The sequence below is a fragment of the Ursus arctos genome, unplaced genomic scaffold (genome assembly GCF_023065955.2).
Source record: "Ursus arctos isolate Adak ecotype North America unplaced genomic scaffold, UrsArc2.0 scaffold_6, whole genome shotgun sequence".
Taxonomy (NCBI): Eukaryota; Metazoa; Chordata; class Mammalia; order Carnivora; family Ursidae; genus Ursus; species Ursus arctos.
The window spans coordinates 39,211,549-39,231,331 of NW_026623078.1; the positions used below are offsets into that span (position 1 = coordinate 39,211,549).

At 37.0% G+C, this 19,783-nt stretch overlaps 1 long non-coding RNA gene across 2 annotated transcripts in view; it reads right to left on the bottom strand.

Moving 5' to 3' along the window:
* Positions 1-19,783, bottom strand: part of LOC113252995 (uncharacterized) — a 158,097-nt gene that overhangs the window by 19,762 nt on the left and 118,552 nt on the right. The window contains exons 4-8 of one of the 2 annotated variants that reach the window (XR_008957755.1): positions 12,831-12,867; positions 8,647-8,765; positions 7,372-7,483; positions 6,858-7,015; positions 5,020-5,163 (exon numbers count right to left, since the gene is read on the bottom strand). This is a non-coding gene — a long non-coding RNA (uncharacterized LOC113252995). The remainder of the gene's footprint in view (positions 1-5,019; positions 5,164-6,857; positions 7,016-7,371; positions 7,484-8,646; positions 8,766-12,830; positions 12,868-19,783) is intronic. The other variant, XR_006409160.3, reaches the window with a different exon arrangement.

Here is a 19,783-nt window from a genome sequence, read left to right on the forward strand (position 1 = left end):
ATGCAAGCTGGTACAGCCACTCTGGAAAGCAGTGTGGAGGTCCCTTAAAAAGTTAAAAATTGAGCTACCCTATGATCCAGCAATTGCACTACTGGGTATTTACCCCAAAGATACAGATGTAGTGAAGAGAAGGGCCATATGCACCCCAATGTTCATAGCAGCACTGTCCACAATAGCTAAATCGTGGAAGGAGCCGAGATGCCCTTCAACAGATGACTGGATTAAGAAGATGTGGTCCATATATACAATAGAATATTACTCAGCCATCAAAAAGAACAATTTCTCAACATTTGCAGCAACATGGACGGTACTGGAGGAGATAATGCTAAGTGAAATAAATCAAGAGGAGAAAGACAATTATATGGTTTCACACATTTATGGAACATAAGAAGTAGGACGATAGGTAGGAGAAGGAAGGGATAAAGAAATGGGGGGTAATCAGAATGGGGAATGAAGCATGAGAGACTATGGACTCTGGGAAACAAACTGAGGGCTTCAGAAGGGAGGGGGGTGGGGGAATGGGATAGGCTGGTGATGGATAGTAAGGAGGGCACGTATTGCATGGTGCACTGGGTGTTATATGCAAGTAATGAATCATGGAACTTTACATCAAAAACTAGGGATGTACTGTATGGTGACTAACATAATATAATAAAAAAATTATTTAAAAAAATAAATAAAATAAAAATCTGTTTCATTTTTTGTCAATTTTCTAGTAGACTGCCTTATATTGGTAAATTTTTTCAAGGCAACAAGTGGCAAGACTCCAATTCATATTTTTGGGTCTTTTTTTTAAGTTTTAATTTTAATTCCAGTTAGATAACATATAGTGTTATATTAGTTTCAGTTGTACAATATAGTAATTCAACAGTTCCATACATCACCCTGTGCTCCTCGTGCATATTATTAGGGTCTTTATATATATATATATATTTTCTATTGTTTAGCATAGCTCAAATGTCACTCACTCACTGTGCTTTCCCTTCTACTTCTCCACACAGTAAAGTAATGTCTTATCTCATCTATGTCCCCAGGACACTTTCTTACTACTTCTATCTCAGTTTCTATCCTTCAATTAACTACTCATGTGTTTCTATCCATCTATGTACTTCTCACGACATTAACATCTATATTTTTAACCTTTTTTTTTGTTCTCTGAAGAGATGATCCTTCTTGCTATTATCTTAGAAAAAAAGACTGCCTTTTCCAGTATGTTCCAACCCCCGATAAAGGAAGAGTCTAACTCTACAATGTTTCTTATGTTATACGGCTATAATAATGTGTGGTATGTAGAAAGGAAAAGGAGAAATTCATCAGTGAAATATGCTTAGTTTCATAGTAAAAGATATCTGAATATTTGAAATAAAAAAAGAAACTAGTGATGAGACATACCCAAAATCCATTATTAACATCCATTATTTAGGAAGGGAGGCATTCCACCAAAGTCTGTGTGAAGCTTCCTTTAGTTTCTATAGTGGACATTCAAGGCTCCTTTTCTCCCAGACAACATCCCAGGAGAGCTGAGCGCTGCGGCACAGACTGAGGAGTGACACAGTGCACGGAGGCTCCTGAAGACCATCATAAAGCTACCAGATGCCTTCTGTGCACATGAAGTTGTGTGCTTTTTTCTGTTTTATCATTTTTTTAATTGAGGAAAATATCTCTTTAGACACAACTTCTTAAGGATTAAGAATTAAATTTGAGAATTAACTTCATGAGAGTTCAAACATACATATTATCTTGTTTTGGATGCAATGAACTTTTTTGGTGTTCATTTAAGCAATCTTCCTTAACTCTTCCTTTCCCCACTTGCCTGGCACTGAACATTAGCCTGCTGAGTTCTTATCATTCCTTCTACATATTTCTTTCAGAGCTCTTGTCACAACATCTTTTAATTATTTGTATATGCTTCTGTTGCCCATACTAGATTGTGAACTTCTGGATAACAGGGAATTTGTTTTGCTCATTCTTTTTTGTATCCTCAGCATCCAGCTTAGTATGGGCACATTTTAAAAAAAAGTTAATTGACCAAAAAAGAAAAAAGAGTGTGTGCCAAAGTGCCATGGCATTTCAATACTTTATTAAAAATAATATAATGTTCAATAATAAATTTGATTTAAACACATAGAAAATATGCAAAGTTACTTGGCCTCTTATCCATTCATTCATTCATTTGGTTATATTTACCAGATGTTATTAAGCATCAAAGATTTCCAGATTAAAAACCAAGTGCCCATTATTTTTTTAGTATTTCAAGTCATTTTCTTATGTGTATTTCTGCCTGAGAAGGATAAAATGCATTTTATAGCTCCAGCTGAGCTGATGAGATTTACATTTCTGACAGGTAAAATACATGTTGCCTTTTTCTTTTCTTTATTTGCTTCACTGAAAACTAGCAAATAATTTAAGATACAGACTTTTAAAACTTAAAGCACCCACGTCTTTTGACTAGGCAATTGTAGAAACTATTTAACAAATCATTAATCATCCTATAATCATTTTACCAAATAGTATATTATAAAAAGTCATAAACTGGAATTAGCAGGATGTTATCATATTCTTCTGAGAATGCTATTTTTTGAGAATGGGCAGCCACCCATTACATTATTAAATATACAGTCTAAACACAGAGACACTGCAGAGTTCAGCTCCTTGATTTAATGACAGAAAATATATTCCCACATTAACATTAATCTCTACACGGCAACAGTTAATTTTCCAAATTCAGGTCCCATAACAGAGTGGTTGTGTTTCCACTGTGAATATAAAGTAATGAAATGGATTTTTTAACAAGCATATCAGAATGTGCGCATCCAAATGTGTGTCACCACTCAAAATAGTCATCTTGAGACATTTTTAATTTATTACAAGAATGTTGCTATTCCTCCAAATATTTATTATGGCAGTAATAGAGATAAGTTTATGTTAGGGTGACAGCAAAGGGAAGGAGTGATCAATTTTATCTAGGTTTTTTATAAGGGCTTCAGAGAGGGTTAGGATTTATGCATGATCTTAAAGGATAAGTAGATGCATTCTCATGTACATGAATGCATACCAAAAAAATTACTAAAAAAAGAAAGATTGGGTGTCTATAATTACCAGTTGTTTGGCATGATTGTGTGAGAGTAGGGGTGGAAAGCTTTACAAGATGGGACTCAAGAAGTAAGCAAAGGCAAGGTCAATGAAGGCCTTGTATATCATGCAAAGAAGTTTGAAATTAACCCTACATGCAAAGGGTAGCACAGTGGGATTTGTATTTTCTTTTCTATTTTTTAAATTAAATTTAATTTTATTATTATATATTATTATAATCTATATTATAATAATATAATATTTGTTATATTTTATTAATTATATTTTATTTATTTATTTATTTGAGAGAGAGTGAGAGAGTGTGCACAGGAGTGAGAAGGGGAGGGGCAGGGGAAGAGGGAGAAGTAGGTTTCCCGCTGAGCAGGGAGCGCTTGATCCCAGGACCCCAGGATCATGACCTGAGCTGAAGGCAGATGCTTAACCAACTGAGCCACCCAGACACCCTGGGATTTCTATTTTAAAACAATATTCCGATCATAATATGGAAGAGTGATTACAAAGGCATGGGGCTGGAGGAAAGATCAGTTAAGAGACAAGTGAGAGCTAAATTACTACAGAGTAAGAATTGATTTGAGAATTATTTAAAAGATAGAACTGATGAGTTAGTAACATGGTACACAGAAATTCCAATGAAGATAAAGTGTAGGATGACTCTCAGGTTTCTGGCTTGTGTGATTGGGTGGATAGTGGTACTAGTAGCTAGATAAAGAAATATAAAAATGGGTCAAATGTGGGGAAAGAGTATTCAGATTTGAAGATGTTGAGCTCTACATATCTGTCAAATTTTCCATTTGAGTCTGATTAAAGAGACTGGTCTAGCTTAGTGATAAGAATCTATGGGTAATGAGGATATATGTGGAAAAGGAAACCATGAAACAGATGAATTCACCCAGAAATAATATAAAAATAAGAAGAAAAGAGAATCAAGAACGGATTTGAAGAGAACGATAGTACTGCCAAGCAGACAGAGGAGTAAGCAGTCAGTGGGTAGGAGGAGATTTTGCTAAGTACTGTGTCTTAAAAGCCAAGGGATAAAGGCTCAAAAGAAAAAAAAAAGGAAACAATAAGAAGTAGTAAAAAGTATTAAGCAATGTGTTATGTGTTTTCTTCTATGTCATTTTACTTAATTCTCAAAACATACCTTTAAAGCAAGTATTTCCTATGTTACAAGTAGATAAAGTAGGCCAATTTGACCAAGGTCAACAGGTAGTAAGTTGTGGAATCAGTATTTGGATTGAGGTCCATCCATTCCCAGGATACATAAATGCTGCCAATAGCATCATAACAAAAAAAGAGGAAGATAGACATCGCATGTGATAGGAGTATATTCAGTGGAGTGACCAGAACTGTGGAAATGAGAAAGTAACTCCAGTGAACGCTGACTTTATCTTCAAAAGACTTGATTTATGGGTTTTAGTGAAAGAGGATCCTAGGGATAAGGGACTTTTTTCCCAAAATTAAAGGGACTTAATCATGTTGAAAGAACGAATACAAAGGGAGAAGACAGAGTAGCAAAATAAAGATCATTAAGGAAGAAAGGTCATTAAAGAAATGGAATGAATTGAAGCTTAGGACATTAGGTCAAACTTTAGCTTTGAATCTGTACCTCATTATGATCTCTAGATTTAATGGATGTCATCAGAATTATAAATTCCAAATTGTGTTTTTTCTTTTTTTTCTATGAAAAGATGTTTATCAGTGTTGCATATTCAATACAACGCACTATAATACAATACATGCAGCAAAGGAGGACAGCATTGCACATCGTCTGCTATTTTCAACAATTTTGATTTTTGATACTCAGAATTAATATGGATCTAATTCTGAATAATAAATTGGAGAATTTTCAGACACTGATCAACATGTATTTTTGCCAAATTAAATCAAGAAAGACAAATAGATGCCACCTCTGCAATCCCTTCTCACCTCTCATGTCCTTGGATCCACGGCCGTGGACTAGTTCTCAGGCTTTTTGGACTTCGACAGTAATTACACCACTGGCTTTTCTGGGTCTCCAACTTGCAGGGGGCAGAGTGTGGGACTTCCCAGCCTCCATAATCATGTAAATTCCTTATAAAAAATAAATAGATAGATGATTATAGACATAGACACAGATGGGGATATATCCCATCGGTTTAGCTTCTCTGGAAAACCCTAATACACTCATCTGTAAAGTAGTGTGGGTATCAAAAGGCTATTTGGCAGATTATAGAAGACAATGTAGATAAAGCAAGTTAGCAAAGCACATGAATAATTCAGATACATCACTCAGTACAATTAAACTATTGCCACTATTTCAATAGAGAGCATTGATACTGGCCATGGATCCAAATTGTGTTTTTTCTCTACGTGGATTAGAGATGCCCAACTAAAAAGGGGGGAAGGACTTGTTGCCAAACGATTTGAGGAATTGCTAGGTAAAACAAAGTTTCTTTACTAGAGAATGTCACAGAGACGTTGACACACTAATGTGCAACATAAATATCTAGAGTAACAAAAAATGGAATATGTAGTATTTTCCAAGTATATTTAATCTCAGGAATTCTTTATTCTTAATTTCCCTTACAGCATGTAGATGCCTATAGTAGAGAGTTTCAGAAATGTTACTCTAGGGGCGCCTGGGTGGCGCAGTCGTTAAGCGTCTGCCTTCGGCTCAGGGCGTGATCCCAGCATTCTGGGATCGAGCCCCACATCAGGCTCCTCCACTATGAGCCTGCTTCTTCCTCTCCCACTCTCTCTGCTTGTGTTCCCTCTCTCGCTGGCTGTCTCTCTCTGTGTCAAATAAATAAATAAAATATTAAAAAAAAAAAAAAAAGAAATGTTACTCTAGAGCATATGCTTCCTAACTGTGTAATGGAGATTTCATTTTCTGCTATAACAAAGTTCCAAAGAAAAAGCTTTTCCCTGCATCAATTTCCAAATAAAGGCTTTCCTCCGTGGGCTCAAATAATCTCAATATAATATATTTAATAAATATTCAGATTAATTAGGTTTGTTGGAGAAGCAGACACCAAACCAGGGTTAGACATGCAAGAGATGCATCAAGAGAAATACGTGTGAGGGAAAAGAGGAGGAAGCGGGGAATCAGAGGAGGAGGGCAGAGCCCCAGGACTGAGATGCAAGTCTGACCCCTGTGGTGGAAAGAAGGAGAAGGAGAGATGGGTATGAAGAGCCTCAGACTCAGATTTAACAAAGTTTTGGCCAATCCAGTGAAGGGTCCTTGAGCCAAGAGAGGAGTCCCACAGGAAGGACCTGCCTTAGTATCCTTGCCAGTTCAGTTGTTGGGGGACAGTAGTTTGTGAGAAGTATGGCCTTCATGCAAAAGTAGTGGTGTAGTCATGGACAAATTGAGTGGTGCATTTTCATAAATACCACAGTCTACCCTGCCCTGCACAGCTACTTCCATGATCCCCATGGATCTCTTTTCCTGAGAGAAAATTTTTGAAAGAAAATTCAGTGAGATAAATGACAGCCACCATTGGGTAGCTGATCACAGAACCACAACTGGTACTTTGTCCTCTCTCTTCCACCATTCATTCTAAATTCCCCTTACCCACAGTTGTTACATTGGCAGGTCTTGGTGGTTTTCCTGATGGTATGACCCAAACCTATATCCCTGAGGGGTCTAAAAAGAATCCTAACCTTTCAGTCTAGGATTGCTGCATGTGTTTGTTCAGCTACACTGGGACAACAGAGTACCAGGAGGAATCCACGTGAATCACCTGCATTCCACATGTATTCTTCCTCATGTAAAAGCAGCCTACCTTATCCTACTGATCCGGTCCAACCACTCCTTCCAGAATGATGCCTCCTCTTCTCTTCCTCTGGTCCCTGGGCAACAGGAGTCTAAAGTGTCATGTCAGCAGCCATCGCTTAATGTTCATTAAAGCCTTTGCTGTGTTCTCTGGCAATAGCATGCTCCCTGAGGAAAAAGAATCCCAAATCCTGTAGAGAAGACTTATGGGTATACGAAGCATAAATTTCCCAGTTATCATTGGGAATGACTGTACATGGCTCACTCCTGCTTCCACCTCTTGTCTCTTGGACCCATGCACCTTTCCTACTATGGACAGAGCACCATAGAATCAGGTCTGATTCTATGTATATTCTGTGTATATACATCCTGAAGGATGGCATTCCATCCTTTCAGAGTGTTTCTTCTGAGCTGGCACTTCAGCTTTGCCTTTTGAAGGCCATACCAGCATTCTATGAGGCCAGCTGCTTCTGAATAATATGCCTTAATACAACCAAAGGATCCCATAGTCCTGGCCTGCTTACTTGCCTTCTTCACTGTGAATTGGGTGTCCTGGTCAGATATCATGATATGTGAGATTCCATGTCTGTGGACCAAGCATTCCATAAGTTCCAGATAGTGGTGCTGGCAGAGGCTCTGCAGGCAGAAAAGGCAAATCCCACTCAAAATTAGATAGAAGGGACCCAATGTATTCAACTTGCCACCAAGTAATGGCTTGGTGTCCTTGAAAAATAGTGCCTTTCATGGGAGTGGGGAGGCTCTGGTTTGTTCTCTTTCTGACAGGTTAGACATTTAAAGACAGTAATTCCTAGATCAGCCTTTGTAAATGGAAATCCATGCTACTGGGCCCAGGCCGAGCCTATATTAATGTCACCATGGCAATGTGAGTTTGAGGATGAAATCAAAAGAAAGTAAAATTTCCCTTTAGGAAAAGGTTGCCAAATCATCTAAATTGTATTTCAGACACACAAACTATCCTTAGAACTTATCCTTATTTGACCCTGAACAAACTAGTAAATATAAATCATAAATATCAGTGAGTGTTCTCAACATAATTCTAACTTCTTAACCCTATACCTGTTTAGTACACAGTTCACAATGCACTGCTTTCATAATTTATGTGTCAAAATTATACAGCAATCATATGTCCCAGCTTTGCTGTGGTAGTCCAGATTTCAAGTAATTCTGTTCTTTCATAAAAGCAACTAATTTAATGTAAAACTCAAATTGTTGCACTCTCTCTTCAATATTGAAAAGGTTTTTTATTTATACCAAAAGATTGTAGTAGAACGTAGCAGCCTGGTCTCACAGGGCCTTTCTAACATCCAGGGCCCAACTTTGGTCTTAGAGTCAGAGAGCAACAAATGAGTTAAGGGCAACAGCACAAGGAATTGTTACAATTATTTTGGAAAGTAATGTGGCAAAATCTATTAAAATTAAATACACACACACAACTTTGACCCATCAATCCTACTCCACACAAAAATAAAGTCATCAGTATGTAAGGGAATATGTCAAAGAACATTTACTATAGTACTGTATGTATTGGCAAATAATAAGAAGAAAAACTGGAAACAACTTAATTATAATCTCAGGGGAATGGCTAAGCAAATTATAATACATCTACATCCTGGAAAGGCAGCTACTGAAATAATTACCGGAATGGATTTCTACAGGGTTCTGGTGAGATGAAAAAATAATGACAAAAAAATATCCAACATATTTTATGTGTGTGTGTGTGTGTGTGTGTGTGTGTATTTGTTTTATGATCATGAAGGAAAATAGAGAAAGATACATACATACATACATACTATGGTATTAACATCAGTTACTTCAAAAGGGATGGATTATGGATGCAGGAGACATGAAGAAAAGGACGAAGGAGGAACAACCAAAAAGCATGGAGAAAATTATTGCCCTAAAAAACAAATAGCACAAATGTTACAATGCTATAGTAATCACAACTCTTTGATATCAGCATGAAAATAGAAACTTTGATTAATGGAATAGAAAAGAGTGCCTAGAAATAAACCCATACATGATGTAATTTTCAACAAAAGAGCTAAGAATATACACTGAGGAAAAGATAGCCTCTTCAATAGATAGTGCTGGAAAAACTGGACGGCCATATGTAAAAGAAAGGAACTGGACCCCTATCTTACACCATTTACAAAAATCAACTCAAAATGGATTAAAGACTTATAGGACCACATAAGACCTGAAACCATAAAACTCTTAGCAGAAAACATAGAGGAAAACACCTTTGACATTGGCCTTGGCAATGATTTCTTGAGTAAGACTCTAAAAAGCACCGGCAACAAAAACTAAAACAAATGGGACTACATCAAACTAAAAGGCTTCTACTCAGCAAAAGAAACCATCAACAAAATGAAAGGGCAATTTATGGAGCAGAAGAAAATATTTTCAAACCACATATCTGATATGGGTTAATAGCCCCCAAAATACCAAGGAACTCATACAACTTAATAGTGAAAAACAAGTAACCCAATTAAAAAATGGACAAAGGATCTAAATAGACATTTTTTCCAAAGATGAGATACAAACGGCCAACAGGTATATGAAAAGGTGGTTAACATCACTAATCATCAGGGAAATGCAAATCAAAGCCACAAACGAGATACCACTTCATGTTTGTTAGGATGGCTATTATCCAAAAGACAAGAAATAACAAATACTGGTGAGGATGTAGAAAAATGGAAACTCTCATCTACTGTTAGTGGAACTGTAAATTGGTACAGCCGCAATGAAAAATAGTATGAAGTTTCCTCAAGAAATTAACAACAGAGCTACCATGTGAGCCAGCAATTCCACTTCAGGGTATTTACCCAAAGGAAACAAAATCAATTTTTTGAAGATTTATCTGTACTCCCATGTTCGTTGCTTCATTTTTACAATAGCCAAGATAACGGAAACAACCTACATGTCCATCAATAGTGAATGGATAAAGATTGTGAAATAAATATACGATGGAATATTATTCAGCTTTTAAAAATACTGTCACTTGTGACAACATGGATGAACTTGAGGACATCATGCTAAGTGAAATAAGCTAGACAGAGAAAGACAAAGACTGCATGGTATTGCTTATATGTGGAATCTAAAAGATATAATAATAATAAATCAAACCCATAGAAACAGGGAGTAAAAAAGTGGTTGCTGGGAACTGAGGAGTGGGGAAAATAAGGATAGGCTGGTAAAAGAATACAAACTTTTGGCTACAAAATGAGTGAGATGTAGGGCATCTGGGTGGCTCAGTCAGTTAAGCGTCTGACTCTTGATTTTGGCTCAGGTCATGATCTCAGGGTTGTGATATTGAGTTCTTCATGGGGCTCCATGTGGAGCCTGCTTAAGATTCTCTCTCTCTCTCCTCCTCTCCCCTTCCCCCACCTCTTAAAAAATTAGTAAGATCTGAGGATGTAATGCATAACATAGTGACTATAATTGGTAACACTGTATTGCATAATTGAAATTTGCTAAGAGAGTAGAACTTAAGTGTTCTCAAAAACAACAAAAATTAAATATGTGAGGTGATGGATGTGTTAATTAGCTCAATGGGGGGGATCATTTCACACTGCATATGTATATCAAATCATCACATTGTACTCTTTAAATACCTGACAATCTCATTTTTCAATTATGCCTCAATAAGGCTGAGAAAACCCCATAGTGTGTATAATACAATCAAATTTAAAAATATTAAACCATAATAAGAAATTCAAATAAAATTGAATGGCCACAATAGACAGTGAGTTATTTCTAGTATACTGTATTGTCAAAGAAGTTTGGCATGTCATTCCTGATCCTTTGAATATTGGCTTTTTCACACTGATCAAAGACAGCTAAAGCAAAGAAAGGAGGAAGGAATGGGGGTCTCACCTAGCAACAGCTATTGAGGTTCCTCCAAAGGAAAAGGTCTCCTTACAAAATTAACCACAGTTCAGTATCATCTTCATTACTAAGAGGAGACCATATAATGTATGGTTCTGATCAGGACATTTTTGAAAAGGAAAGTGGCTGCTATATATAATTATTGTGGGACAGCAGGTTTATTCTAGAATTGCCCCAGTTAAATCAGGAGATGCGTTCACCTTAATTACTCATCACCCTATTCAGAACTATGTTAGGAATGGGGGATGGGGCAGATGAGGACATTGGGAGCTACAAATAGCAGGAAATACAAGTTGCCCTCAAGGAATTGCAATTTGAAGAATGAAAATATTTAAGTCATTCTAAAACACAGTTGTGACAAGAAAGAAATTTAAGAGAGAAGAGCCAATGCAGCAGGGATGATCAGTGGAGCTAATTGGGAAAGCCTAACAGAAACTAGTAAATTAAATTGTTCACCAAATAAAGTGTACCACATTGCAACATGTTTTTTTCCCAGAAAGGGTAGGATAAATGTTTTGCTTTTAGTTTTTAGTTTGCTGCAATTGATGCTGCCTCTATTACAAATTTCACATGTCAGTAAGATAAGAATAAAGTACAATTCAAACTAAGACCTCCAGCTTCCTAACGACAAATCATTATAAACAACAGAAATAATGAGTGGTAGTGGGTGAACTCAATTCTAGCTTCAGACAAAACAATGAACTAGTTTTTACAATTGCAATTACAATAAAAAACTTTATGTTGTATATAGAACCATCAATATTTTGCCTTTTGATTTTGCATCTTCACTCCTGTGGGTACATGAAATCTTTATGTTCAGTTTTTGGATAAAAAGGTCAAAACCTATTCTACAAAAGTTCTTGTCAGTGTTTTTAGAACTTTGATGTGCATACAAACCACTTAGGAATTGTGTTAAAATGCATGTTTTATACACCGTATCTGGGGAAAGGCATAAATTCTCCATTTCTAACAAGCTTCTGGATGAGGCTGATGCTACTGGTCCATGGACCACACTTTGGAAAGCAGGGGTCTATGTTGTTCTTCTAATACCCCTAACAAAACGTTTGGCATTTAATTCAAATTTTGGCATTTTAATTCAAATCCAAGTAAATAGAGACTAATCTGAAGCATCTGTAATTACAAGTTCACCAATCACCGGAGGAGATTTGTAAGAGATAGATGATGTTTCACTAGGTATGGGAAATACTCAGGGATATGTCTGCTTGAACAGTTTTTTAGGTAGTTCTAATGGCCAGCCAGGTTTGGGAACCACTTCCCTAAAGTGTGGTTAAAACGAATGTGATAACACCAGAATATTCACATAAAAACTGGATAGCAACTAAACTTGTCTCTGTTTACTGCAGAATAAAAATGTTCAGTCTTCTATACCATCAGTTCTCTTTACGAGCTTTGAATTCCCGTAAAAGAATTAAATGCGGTCCTTAGACCGGATGTGGGGGAAATAATACTACTTTCCAAGTAGAATATAAACAATGTACCTGGGAATATATTCCCTTTAAATGCACTTGAGTTCATAGCAGAAGCTGTTGTACTATTCCCTGAAGTGGGTGATACAAGGTTTCCAATTCAATTATTTTCATTTTGGTCCAAGGCTTTATAAAAATCAGGACTGCCAAAACAAAATGTATCAGCATGTGCCATTCTAAGCTAAGTGAGAAAATGAATTTGCAAGTATTTTTTTTTCTAACCAATGCTTTTTAATTGCCTTCTCAGTTTCCTTTGACAGGTGGATATATTCCAAGATTTCAAAAGGGTTTTGTGGTTTAAATCAATTTCATAATGCTAAAATAGCTAATAAGCCAAACTAGCCTACATATAATTGGTTCACTGACTATAATATTAATGTTATTTTGAATAACAACTTCTAACAATGTCTGAATACCTTTAACATACAAAAAATATTATGCTCATGTAAATTATCAAATAGAGAACTAAGAGCAATAATGCAAAATAGCTAGTATTAAAACCATTTTATAAGTAAAGGAAATGGGGCTTGGAGAAGTTGAGGATCTTGGCCTCTGTCAAACATGAGCCCTTATTTTGACATACCTACCTGCAGGTAATAGAAATTCCACTATGACTTTCAAAACCTGTGAATTAATAAAACAAGTGGAGGCCATATTAACTTCATAAAATTAAAGAACTGTCATAACATCAATGATCCCTATTTTCAAGAAACCAAGACAGTCATTGTGTATACTCCAAACTAATGAGATTACAGATCTTTTAAGTTAGGAGTCCTGCTGTTTTAGCTTCACTTCAGTTTTCTACATAATATATATGCCAAGTTACAGCTTTCCATATAAATAGACTACTAATAAAAAGCATTTATAAGCATCACTGACAGTGTTACTAAAAGGAAAAGTCCCACAAAACTCCAATTTATATGTAAAAGGGGAAAAATATCCAGACACCAGAGTAGTTTGGGGAGTCTAGCAGGAAATGCACAAAATTGTGAGGAGAGTCTTGGCAGAGTTGGAATGCAGGACTAGTCAGGATAAATCTCCGAAAGAAAAGAGCTCTACACTGAAAAGAAACTTCTGAAAGCAGGTCTGATGCTTGGTGGGTCAAACACTGGCAAAGGGAATTATAATGAAGGGTTCTGGAAAGTGCATCTGGGGGAGAGAGAGGGACACACTTTGGAAGGCAGAGGCAGTGTGTTTAGAGGTAACACCTGCTAATAAATGAAAGGAAAGGAAGGAAGCAGATAATGAAACTAGATAGAATCCTACTGAAACAAGACAGATTCTAAAAATCAAGGACAGCCTGAGCACAAAAATGCATCATATACTAAAGAAACTGCTCTTCACATAACAGAAAGAATCCTTGATTTTAAAAAAATGAAATAGAAATAATAAAAAGAATCAGAGACAACATGGTACAAATGAAAGTCAGGCAAAAAAGATTGCTATATTAGTTTATGAGGGTGACTGTACCAAAGTAGTACAAACTGAGTGGCTTAAAACAACAGAAATTTATTGTCTGGAAGTAGAAGTCCAAAATCAAAGTGTCAGCAGAGCCACGCTTCCTCTAAAACCTTTAGAGGAGACTTTCCTTGCCTTTTCCTAGCTTCTGGGGGTTCGCAGGCAATCTTTGGGTTCCTTAGCTTGTAGCTACACACCTCCAATCTCTATTTTCATTGCCACATGGCTTTCTGTCTCGATCTTCACACGACCATCTTCTTATAAGGAATAGCAGTCACACTGGATTAGGAACACAACCTACTCTAGCAAGACCTCATCTTAACTTAAATAGTTATATATGCTCTGACCCTATTTCCACATAGGGTCATATTTAAGGTATTGGGAGTTAGGACTTCAACATATCTTTTTTGGAGAGGGGGGAAAGGACACAATTCAACTCACAACAATTATATATGTTATATATAACATATATAATATGTGTATTTTTTTCCTGAAGAAGAAAACTAAAACAATTAAGCAGAAGTATTTAAAATCATAATTCAAGATTAAGAAAATTTCTAGAAATAAAAAAGTCATGTGTGTATATTGCAAGCAGACACCATATACTTAGTAAAATGACAACAATGTTAACTCTGAGGCATATGCTAATAAAATTATTAGACTTTAAATATAAAGAAAATAATGCTCTGAATCTCTGGGCAAAACAAACAAACAAACAAAAAAAAACAAAACAAAAAATATGCAAGTACTTATAAAGGAAAGAAAATTAGATTGTCATAATCCTCTCCACATAAACACATTGACCTCCAAAGCACAGTTAAGCAATATCTATAAGGTACTCAAGGCAATGAGTGTAAGCACAAGTTTTTATCTAGCCCAGCCTACTTTCAGTAACAAGACAATTTGAAAAATGCCAAACTCAGGAAATACTGTAGCAATGTGTTCTTCTGGAAGAATTTGTTAGGAAAAATCACTCAACCAATAAATGATTGGGCAACTTCAGAAAAAGAACTGATGGTGGGCACTGAATTTATTGAACTATAGATCTAAGACTAAAACAAAGTTGGGGGGCGTCTGGGTGGCTCAGTCAGTTAAGCATCTGCTTTTGGCTCAGGTCATGATCACAGGGTCCTGGGATTGAGCCCCATGTAGGGCTCTCTGCTCAGCAGGGAGCCTGCTTCTCCCTCTGCCTGCCTCTCTCTCTCTCTCTCTCTGTCAAATAAATAAATGAAATATTTTGAAAAAATAAAAATAAAAAGTTGGGAATTGGTGGTTTTAAAATATGTCCAAAATTCTTTTATATACCTCCCTTCAAGAGGTCTAGCCTAACTTCCCTCTTATTGAGTGAGGGCTGAACTTAGTGACTCCTCACAATATAAAAAATCAAAAAGCAGAAGTGATGGTGTATGATTTTGGAGACTCGGTCATTTTTAAAAAGCATGGCTTCTGGGGTGCCTGGGTGGCAGTCAGATAAGTAACAAACTCTTGGTTTCGGCTCAGGTCATGACCTCAGGATTGAGATCAAGCCCTGTATCAGGCTCTGTGTTAAGTGCGGAGTCTGCTTAAGACTCTCTCTTCCTCTACCTCTGCCCCACCTCTCCCCAAAATAAATAAATGAATCTTTTATAGATAGATGATAGATAGATAGATGATAGATAGATAGATAGATAGATAGATAGATAGATAGATAGATAGCAAGCATGGCTTTCTCTGTCTCTCAGGACACACTCACTCTGGGCAATACCAACTGCCATGTCATAAGGTTACTCAGGCAGCTCTGTGGAAAGGATAAGGAACTGAGCCTTCTGCCAAAAGCCATGTGAGTGAGCCATCTTTGAAGCAGAAGCTCCAACTCTTGTCAGGTCTTCAAATGACTTCAGCCTTGGCCAGTATGTTGAGTGTAATCTTGTGAGAAGCCTGAAGCCAGAATCACTGAGTTAATCCACTCCTGGACTTCAAAGATTGCAAGAAATAATAAGTTTTCATTGTTTGAAGTTACTACACTTTGAGGTAATTTGTTACATAGCAAAGATAGCAAATACAGATTTTCATAGCTGTGAGTGGATGTGTTCTCACAGGAAAAAAATGAAAATGTGAGTTTGCCTTTGGAATGTGGCAGTGGAAAAACCTGCAAGGACTTTGAAAAGGTTGTTAGTGAAAGCCTAAAATGCCTTGAACAGACTATGGGTAGAAGTCTATACAGTGAAGAGGCTTTTAACGAGACCTTAAAGGGAAGTGAGGAACACATTATTGGAAACTGAAGGAAGGGGAATCTTCCTTATATAGTGACAAGAAGTTTAGCATTACTATGACCTGTAGCTCTCCAGAAATCAGAAAATGTACCTAATGAACTGGGTGATACAGCAAAGGTTTTATCATAAAGTTAAAACTGGTTTATTCTTGATACTTAATAGTACAGGAGAGAATAGAGATGAGAGGGAAAAAAAACCTGTTAAATCAAAAGGAGCCAGGACTTGCTAGTTTGAAGAATCCCAGCCTCACCAGATCACAAATGATATTAAAATTAAGAAATGCCTGACTTATTTCACTTAACATAAGAAATAGGAAGACCAATAGGAGAAGGAAGGGAAGGATGAAGGGGGGGTAAACAGAAGGGGGAATGAACCATGGGAGACTATGGACTCTGGGAAACAAACTGAGGGCTTCAGAGGGGAGGGGGATGGGGGATTGGGATAGGCCGGTGATGGATATTAAGGAGGGCACACATTGCATGGTGCACTGGGTATTATATGCAAGTAATGAATCATGGAACATTGCATCAAAAACTGGGGATGTACTGTATGGTGACTAATATAACAAAATAAATATTATTTAAAAAAAAAAGAAATGCCTTCCAAGTAAAGGTGAAATCCAGGGCACTGCCAGGAAAACTTGGCCTAAAGATGAAGCAGAGCATGGCTTCAATCTTTATTAAAATTATTTCTTAAGACTGCAGAGAGCTCTAAGGCAGTGCTTAAGAGTACCATTCAGTCAGACAAAAGGCACTCTAAAGAGTGTAAGGATATACCACACTGGGGCATATCTCCCAACAATAGCATTTCTAAGAAGCTTAAGAGCTTTATCCCTCAGCTCTCTCAGCAGAAGGTTAAGAGAGGGAGGAGGGGGCTTATCCTGAAGAGATCTGTGAGCACGGCTCTTATCTAATGGAGTGAGTCCCCACTAAGATTCACAGGAAACCCACAGAGTTTTTAACAGAATTATATTTTCAGAAACACTTCCAGCTAGAATAAAAGGGATGGTGATAATACATAAGCAGGAGGGGCAGAGGAAGAGGGAGAGAGAATCTCAAGCGGATGCCCCACTGAGCATGGAACCTGATGCGGGGCTCAATCCCAGCACCCTGAAATCATAACCCAAGCCAAAATCAGGAGTCAGATGCTTAACTGACTGAGCCACCGAGGCACCCCAGAATTTGAGAGGTTATCTTAATGCCTGTCCTACCTCAAATAAGGTGGAGGATAACTAGTCTCTTTAGTCACAGGTGTTCAGATCTAGATGAACTATACTAAAGAAGCTATACCAAAGGAACTATACTCAAGGAGCTTCACACATACCTAGAGCTGATTTAAATGACAAGATTCTGAACTTCAAGGTGATGTTTTAATGATAGGAAACATTTAAGTGTTCTGGGAGAAGGAAAATGTATCCTGCATATGAGAAGAATACTTTGTGGCCAAGGGATTAACAGTGGGTTTTTTTGTTTGTTTCTTTGTTTTTAAATATGTCTACAAATTCTCTGATACTGCCTCATTCAAGAGCTGTAGGCTAATTCCCCTCCCCTCAGTGTGAACTGGATATAGTGACTTACTTCTAACAAATATAAAAAATGCAGAAGTAATGGTATGTGACTCCAGAGATTAGGTCATAGAAGGCACTGCAGCTTCCTCTTGTTCTGTCTTGGAGCACTCACTCTGAGAGAACCCAGCTGCCATGTAATGAGACACTCAAGCAAGTCTGAAGAAAAGCCCATATGATAAAGAACTGAGACCCACCACCAATCACCAGCAAGGAAGTGAGGCATCCTGCCAACAGCCGTGGGAGTGAGTAATCTTAGAAATGTATCCTCCAGTGGCAGTTAAGTTGTCAGATGACTACAATGCCAACCAACAGCTTAACTGCAATCTCATGAGAGAACCCAAACTTGAACCAGTCAGCTAAGCACTGGTAGACCACTGGTCCTCAGAAACTACATGACAGGGGCGCCTGGGTGGCTCAGCTGGTTAAGCGTCTGCCTTTGGCTCAGATTGTGATCCCAGGGCCCTGGGATTGAGCCCCACACTGGGCTCCTGGCTTAGTGGGGGGCCTGTTTCTCCCTCTTCCTCTGCTGCTCCCCCTGTTTGTGCACTATCTTTGTCAAATAAATTTTAAAAATCTTAAAAAAAAAAAGAAACATGATATAATAAGTATTTGTATTGTAGATTGAGTTATGAGAGCAATATGTTACACAAAAAAAAGTATTTTTTATTTTTTTTATTTTTGTAAAGATTTTATTTATTTATTTGAGACAGACAGAGAGCACAAGCAGGGCGGAGGACCAGAGCGACAGGGAGAAGTAGACTCCCTTCTGAGGAGGGAGCCCGATGCAGGGCTCAATCCCAGGACCCTGAGATCATGACCTGAGCCAAAGGCAGATGCCCAAACAACTGAGCCACCCAGGCACCCCAAAAAGTATTTTTAAAAAACATAAATAACATAGGGGATAAATAAATGCCATATGACTTGAACGTGTGAAAATAACAAAATAATAAAAAGTGGGGAAATAAGGTACAAAGAGGGAAAGAAGAAATAGTTCATCAATTATCTCAAAGGTGGGCATCAAAGAATATAATAAACTGATAAATCAAGACATAAGTCTGAATCATACCTATTAGTAAAAGATCAACACTTAGAAAGCTAATACCATTGGTTCAGACTGAATGAGAGGTGAGGAGACACATGGTTCTAATCAAATAAAACAATTAATTACTAAATATGACAATTAACTAAAGGAAACAAAATAAAAAAATAAACCCTAAATCTTAAATCAAAAACATTAACATCCATTTGACAGAATCATTTCAGGTGACTTTATAATCCAGAATTGTATGTTCTTGGTGGCATACATTAAAAAGAAAAACAACCAAAGAACTAAAGAGGAAACATTTTCAGCTAAATTCTTTTTACAGAAAACTGTAGTAAAACATAATTACACAGAAATTATTACGGGTAATGAGATGACAAAGATATGTAAAAGAAGTACTAAGCATAGTAAACCTAGTTATGTTAATATCACAAAAAAATTTGTTTTCAAGGAGAAACATTTTAGAGATAAATAAGATCATTACATATGGTGAAAGAGGCAATGCACCAAAAAATATAATAATTCAGAATAACCTAACATAAACTCAAAATATTTCTAAGTGACAGAATTATAAGGAGAATTTAGATAATCTACAATTAAAAAGAGAGATTTAAACAAACCTACATTACAAACAAGTAATTGATAGATCAGATAGACAGAAAATGAATAAATATTAATAATATAATTTAGAAGGCTGACTTAAGAAATATATATAAGCCTACACCAAAAAATCAGGATACATGCATGCTTAGAAAGCAGTCATGAAATATTTAAAAACCTGACCAGGCTTAGGTCACAAAACAAATCTCGACCAAAAATCTTAAAAACTACTTTCTCATAACATGATATATAGTACAACTAGAAAGTAATGTCAAAAGTGGGCCCCCAAAGCTCATACATCAAAAAAATAATAAAATACGTGTGAATAATTCATAGGTTAAAAAAGTATAATGAGAGGCGCCTGGATGGCTCAATTGGTTAAGTGTCTGCCTTCAGCTCAGGTCATGATCCCAGGGTCCTGGGATTGAGCAGCACATAGGGCTCCTTGCTCAGCAGGTAGCATGCTTCTCCCTCTCCCTCTGCCCCTCCCCCCTGCTCGTGGGCTCTCTCTCTCTCTCTCTCAAATAAATAAATAAAATCTTAAAAAACATAAAAATTAGGAAATACACATTAAACAATAAGGCATTGCCACTTCTTACAAATCATAATGAGGGGGGAAAA